The following is a 7760-nucleotide window of genomic DNA, read 5'->3' on the forward strand; positions in this document are numbered from 1 at the left end:
GGCCGATGTCGTAGAGGTTGTTGCCTATGTTCTTCTCTAGGATTTTGATGGATTCCTGTCTCACATCGAGGCTTTTCATCCATTTGGAGTTTATCTTTGTGTATGGTGTGAGAGAGTGGTCAAGTTTCTTTCTTTTGCATGTAGCTGTCCAATTTTCCCAGCACCATTTATTGAAGAGGCTGTCTTTTTTCCACCGGATGTTTTTTCCTGCTTTATCAAAGATTAGTTGCCCAAAGAGCCGAGGGTCCATTTCTGGGTTCTCTGTTCTGTTCCATTTGTCTATGTGTCTGTTTTTGTGCCAGTACCATTCTGTCTTTGTGATCACAGCAGTTTAGGTCTCAAAAGTCCTTCTGCTGTCTGTCTGGCTGCCCTGCCCAGCTACCATGAGAACATGCTCAGGCCTGCCTAATAGTGAATGAGAGATCATACGGACAGAGCTGAGCCTGTCTGAGCCACCCTATACTGGATGGCCACTTGCCACGCTGTGGAAAGTAACCACAGGTGAATGAGTTAGAATGGTAAAACCAGAAGAATCACCAAGCTGAGCACCCCAATTACAAAGCCACAGAATTTTGAGCTATGTAAATGGTTGGTTTAAAACACAGTCTTGTAGAGCTTTTTTTTTAAAATTTTTTAAATTATATTATGTTAGTCACCATACAGTACATTCCTGGTTTCTGATGCAAAGTTCGATGATTCATTAGTTGCGTATAACACCCAGTGCACCATGCAATACATGCCCTCCTTACTACCCGTCACCAGTCTATCCCATTCCCCCACCCCCCTCCCCTCTGAAGCCCTCAGTTTGTTTCTCAGAGTCCATAGTCTCTCATGCTTTATCTTTTTTTTGAAACAGGTTTTAATCGATACAGTCCCTTCTATACCATCCATACCTTTGTGAATAGGCTCTGCAATTAAATCCTCCTCAGATGATATTTTAGTATAAAATCAATGCCTCCCTATTCCCTGATTGATATATTTGTGATCAGTACAATTCTTATGGTATATCACAAAAAATGCAAAGGGACCACTCTATCCTTCAACACAATTCACCTCCCTGTGTCTAGGTCAATTGATCCCTATTAAATTTATCTTTACTTACTTTTCTGGATAGTTAATAGGAATATTTTGACCTATTTCAGATTTATTACTTTATAGTTTCATTTTGTGGGTGCCTGGGTGGCTCAGTCGGTTAAGCATCTGCCTTTCAGTCAGGTTATGATTCTGGAGTCCTGGGATGAGTCCTGTATCAGGGTCCCTGCTCAGCGGGGAGTCTGCTTCTTCCTCTGCCCTTCACCCCACTTGTGCTTTCTCTCACTCACTCTCTCTCTCTCTCAAATAAATAAAGAAAGAAATAATCTTTATAAAAAAAGATATTCTCATTTTGTACATCCGATGACTTTGAATTAATTCTCTGAGTTTGATCAAATTTGGGTATACTGAGGGTATTGAATGTTCTAAATATGGCTTAAGGCTTAATACCACACAGGATACTGGAAAAGCCTCCCATTATCCTCATTAGAACACCCTCTGTCTCATCTTTCTATATTTGCAATGGAGCTTAGACAAACCTCGCACAAATTTCATGGCTCATCACAAGTCAATGGTATTTTATGTATCTTTTAAAAGGCAACAAGTAAATAATTCAATTTACTACTATTTATTCAACACAGATCTCAGCGGTGGTTACTTATAACATGATACACATCAGACGTTTAAAATGCAAATATTTGTAGTAACAGAATACACATATGATTTATTCTTAACTAAATTCATTCACTATTATTTGTAAGTTAATAATTGAAAAATCAGTTTTGAGTAGATATTATCTTTTATTTAATTTCAATGGTACTGCTCAATGGAAAACTGTCTTCCAAAATCAGTTGAAATCCTTCACAAAATACCATTTGGCTATTCAATAGTAGGAATCACATCGAAAGAAATTGCAAGATACTTGTTCAAGACCTGACTCATCAGAATTTATATATGCAAAGATTTTATTGACCTCAGAGTCAATGGAACTTCAGGCAAAAATTTTGCCTGAACAAACACAGCTGAATCAGGACCCAAATGAATTAATTTAGTGCCTATCTGCAATATAGATTGACAATCTTCCAGAATGAATATGTAAGTTGAAAGGAGCTTGGCTTCTAAATGTAAGACTGAACTGCTTGTTATTTCTCCTTAGCAATATAAAGAGAAATATAAATCCATTGTTAAAGGATGCAGAAATTCTCTGACATAAAATAGCTTTATCCAATGATTAAATTAAACTCAATGCTTTAAGTTTAGCTTAAGGTTTTGGTGTGGTGATATTATTAAAATACTTGGTTGGTTCCAAATGGATATGAATTTAGGGATAGACCTATGGTTTTCAGAAGAAATGGAGAAAGGGGGGAATAAAGCAGGGGTATATTGTAGAAGTGTGAAGCTGAGAAAGGTGGAAATGGACAGTGTACATGAAATGGATACAAGGTAGTCTAGGTCATTGGAGTACAGCAACTAATGAGAACTAACATTTATTGAGAAATAGCTTTACTTTCCAGTGGCAGAGTCTGGAGAAGACACTCCCAATTGGCACCTTGCAACGGGAAGGAAAAGAAGGAAGAACAGGTCATCAGCCTTGGGTGTTATAAAATAAGTCATACATTTTCTAAGGGCTTCATTCACATTGACTCATTGAGTACTCCCATTGACCTTAAGGATTAGGTGGTAATAGTACCTCCAAATGACAAATGAGAGAAGTAAAGTAGGAGAAATTAAGAAATTGCCTAAAGTTGCTTAAGTAATCAGTGTTAGAGCCAGAATTCAAACCCAGAGCATATGACTAAAGAGCTCATGTCTTAATGAGTATATAATATTTTCCCTCTCAAGCATAAGTCTATAATTGGCAATTGATGAATGAGAGTCAGACCAAGAACTGGACTAACTCCATATGAATGCTCTGAATACTTAAAAGCATTCTCCAAATTACATTACACTAAGAAGAAAATGGTCTGTAGGCAGTAAAGTATAAAGTATTAGTACTGAAGCTATACCTTTCCTGCTAGAGAAGCCAGGAGAAAAAAAGTAATAATAACCTAGAAGAGACTTTCAAGTAAATATTCAAGTCATTAAAACCAGATCTGCTAGCAAACATGCTAATGGTATTAATAGCAGAAAGGGGAGTCTCCATCTATAAAATTATTTATCAGGATATAGCTCATATATCCAGATTGTAAACAAACATAGCCTTTGTAGATTAATGAGATATAGCTGAATAGAGGCTGAGGGGTAGGCAGATAACCTAAGTATTTAATGAGTATAAAATATAGATGTTTCAACATTAAAAGCCTCCTTTTGTGATTAACATTCCACATACATTACTCTTATCACAAAGCCAAAATGTGTCCTGTTGCAAAAAAAAAAAAAAAAAAAAAAAAAAAAGAGAGAGAGAGAAAGAGAGTGAGAGACAGAGACTTTTGGGAATTCTCAGAGGTTTCACACTTCTCAAGGAAAACAATATTTTGTCTGTGCTTTGTATTTGACACAACTTTTATATCATTAGTAAAATTTGCAATTGGGTAACATCTGTGATTCAAGTAATCTAATTTAGTAATTCAACCCATTGTACTAACAGTTGGCAGCAATAAAATTGTATTTTTAGAACTATAAATCATAATGCCTAAGACATTATTCAGTTAAAAAAAAAGGTGAGGTGATAAAGGGGAATGGCAATACTTTGATGTCCATAGTTCTCTATGTATATGAAGAGGCGAAAAACTTGAGGCAAGTTAAAAGAGAACATAGTACCAACGTAAATTGGAGGAAACTGACATATCTGGGAGAATTTGCTAAGTGAATAAACACAGAATATCAAATAAAAGTGAGCAAATATAATTTTTGATGGCTATGGTTAGGTGCTCTGTTGGAATCTAGAAGGCAAGTAACTAAAATTGATTTCTCCTATTACTGTAAATCCTTCTAATGCCATCACTATATTGTGTAACAAAGGATCTGTAGGTTTAGAGATACAAATAAAAACCAGATGACAAGGTATTTGATGAGTCTGATTTGAAACTCCTCACATGGTTTGGTACTGGCAGCAACTAATTTAGCCAGAAAGGGAGATGTATTTGGTCTTTAAAAATTACATAATTAAATGCCTTCATTAATACATATAAAATGTATCAAATCACTATTGCTAAAGAGAGAAAAAGAAAAACTCATTCAAGAAAATATCAAAGATTAATGTAGGAGTATGGGTGTGATTAACATGTTTTGCATCAGATTTAATCCAGTTATTGCCTTGGTGTTAATGGCTTATTCTTTTGCAGAAAATGTTGAAAGACAAGTTATGAAGAGATGTATGAGAAATATGAGGTAAGGGAATACTCACCATGATCAGGGGTTGGGTTAGAAAGAAAAAGAGCAGAGAGCCTGGGTGGCTCAGTTGGTTAAGTGTCTGTCTTTGGCTCAGGTCATGATGCCAGGGTCCTGGGATGGAGCCTCACATTGGTCTCCCTGCTCAGCGGGGAGTCTTCTTCTCCCTCTCCCCCTGCTTGCTCTCTCTCACTCACTCTCTCTCTCAAATAAATAAATAAAATCTGAAAGAAAAGAAGAAAGAAAGAAAGAAAGAAAGAAAGAAAGAAAGAAAGAAAAGAAGAAAGAAAGAAAGAAAAGAAGAAAGAAAGAAAGAAAGAAAGAAAGAAAGAAAGAGAAAGAAAGAAAGAAAGAAAGAGAAAAGTGAAGAGAAAAAGAAAAGAAAAGAAAAGAAAAAAGAAAAGAAAAGAAGAAAAGAAGGAAGAAAGGAAGAAAGCAAGCAAGCAAGCAGTATTCCTGAAATGACCCTCTTTCTTCTGGAAAACACAAAGGCAGATGAAGAACCTTCAGTTCTCTTACAAATTAGAATGACTTAGATCAAAGCGGCTCAAAACATTGTGAACTAGGTAACAGTATTTTACAGATGGAAGAAGAATGCTCATTCCATTCTCCAGTAGCTATGCCTCACAGCTATGCCTACATGTTCTAGGTCTATGATGCACAGTTTAGAGAATGAAAGTCAAATAAGGAGAGTACACAGACATTTCAGAACAGAAGTGGCTCCAATAATAGACCAGGTTGCTTCAGGTGTGGCTCAAAATCTTGCCTGTCATTTCAAAATGAAAACATATCCTAATTTGTAAAAAATAAATTGATACTGTGTTGGCATGTCTGCTTGTTTCCTACTCCCTTATTAAAAAAATATTCTTTTGTCCATGTCCAATGTTCACTTGTATATATTATAAATCTATAATATTTTTGTTTTCTTTAAAGTTTTGTATATCCACCTAAGTACAGCATTACCTAATGTAAAAAATGCTAATTATTCCATCAATAATCTCCTCCCGTTTTTTGACATTCTTGATCATTGTATCCTGAGGCAAGCAATTTCCAACTGTTTTAGCTATTTCTTCTGGTTTTATTTCCATATTCTAAGCAATATGTACATAATCATTTTTATTTTTAATTTTTATATATTTTCTTTTAATATAACTACAGAAGAAAAATATTTTTCTCTTTCTCCTGGTTTTCTACCCTCACCTCACATATCATATAAATCTTATCCTAAGAGAGAGAAGTAAATCAATTTTTGAATAAGTCAATGTATATTAGTGTAACAAGTAATTATTCACAGATTAACATGTAGTATGCAATGATTAAATTTTCCCACACATGTCGCATTCTTTAGCACTACGAATTTCATTGCTTTTCATTGTTTTATTCCTATTTACTGATCACCAACATTTTCTGTAAGGCATTTTTTTAGTAAACACTTCAAACTTTTCTTCTTGGAGAAATCTCTCCTGGAATCCTACATCTATCCATTCTATTCTGAACCCAGCCCAGTTCCCATCCCTGACATTCCCTCCACCACCCACCTGGAACTGTCCTTATTTTATAGGTTTGGTTTTGAGGGAACACATACCCTTCAACAATATCCTTAGAAAGAGGTTATCAGAGGTAAAATTGTTGAGATCTCAAATGCTTGAAAATATTTGTACTTTACCTTTGTAATTAATGAGTTAGCTAGGTTATGGATTTCATATTTCCCTTTTCTTTCGGAATTTTTGCAGCATTATTTTTTACTTCCTTTTCAGGACAACTGCTAGTATTGAGACATTTGGTGACAATCTACTGCCCAAATATACATGATGTTTTCCCCTTTCTGGAAGGTTTTATTAACTATTCTTATCTCCATTTTCTTCCTTTTCTAAGAGTGTACTCTAGATCTTTCTTTTTTCTATATGCCTTTTATTCTGGAAATCCATATGCTTTGAGTACCAGACCCTTGACCGTCATAGTACCATCATGACACACCTACATTTCTCTGACTTGTCTTCCTACCAGTCTTTCATTAGATATACTTCACTAATCTTCTACATTTCCTATTTTTGTCTATATATTCTAATCTTCTTAAAAACATCTCTCAGATATTTAATTGCTGTTTGTTCCAAACATGGTATTTTTTGACCATATACTACCATGTATATTTCACTGCTGAAGAAATACTCTCCATACGTATTTTTCCAGCATAATTTGTTAATGCAACAACACTCATTTTTCTGAAGATATTTATAAAGTAACCAGATTTTTGAAACAATTTTTCACCATCTCATATTTAAATTTTGAAATACTTCCTGACTGCTACTTGCTTCCCAATCTATTCATTAGACCAAATTCTCAAAACATATCTCATTTAGACAATATCTTTTTATCATGCTACTTTCTTGAATAGTACTGAAGACACCCCTCACTTTAAAAAAGTTTTAAATTCTTTTCTTAAAATTAAATAGACATAATTTTTCTTCATAAATGTACCCTCATCCTTATGTAAAATCTTCTGATTGATAAAAATTAGTTGAATGTTATATATAAACATATATATGTATATATAAATATGTATATAGGTATATAAATATATAATATGTATATAAATAAATATATGTGTGTGTTTATAATCTATTACCATTGCAACAGTTTGGGTTATTTTAAGTATCAGATACTGGGACATATCTGAAAAAATAAACAATGAATGTTAAGTTAGTTTTATTTATACATAGAAATGAAAAATTAAAGACAATATGAAAAAATATATATATACAATTTTTATTGCAGAAATAACTGATAATGCTATATGTAAAAAATGGAAATAGGGAGATGTTTTCTTTATCATTTTCTCTAAGTGTGCACATATTGCTAGCTTTATTTCATATTTTAAAAATAAAAGGAGAGGAAAGAATGTAAGAGAGAGAAAGAACAATGAGTTGAAAATTTTGCTGACCCCTATGTCTACTGAGTTGTCTTGGTCTGGGCAAAATGGATGCTCATCGGGTAGAAAAGACAGCTGCTATAAATCAAATCCTGTCAGGACTAAGCTCCGGATGTCAGATCATGTTTATCAGACATGGTTACAGACCAAAGCCCGTGTTGTAGGTTAACACAAAAATTCAGTGAAATATTTTACACAGGGAAGGAACTTAAAAATGAATAGTCCCCTAAACTAAGAACACTTGGATTCCCTTTGACAAGATGTGTAAGAATCCGGTCTATTTCCAGGGCCTCTTCTCGTCTGAAGTATTTTCTTCTTTCCTCAAGGCAACTTGTTTTTATTTGCCTGTTTTCTCCCAAGACATTATTGTTTATGTTGCTTTTTTTAGGTGTAGGTGTCTCTGTCAGCAAATCTTTGTGTATAATCTAAATAACACACATGTATTCCATGTATATTCTACTAGACACAT

Source organism: Ailuropoda melanoleuca, chromosome 3, assembly GCF_002007445.2.
Source record: "Ailuropoda melanoleuca isolate Jingjing chromosome 3, ASM200744v2, whole genome shotgun sequence".
Classification (NCBI taxonomy): Eukaryota; Metazoa; Chordata; class Mammalia; order Carnivora; family Ursidae; genus Ailuropoda; species Ailuropoda melanoleuca.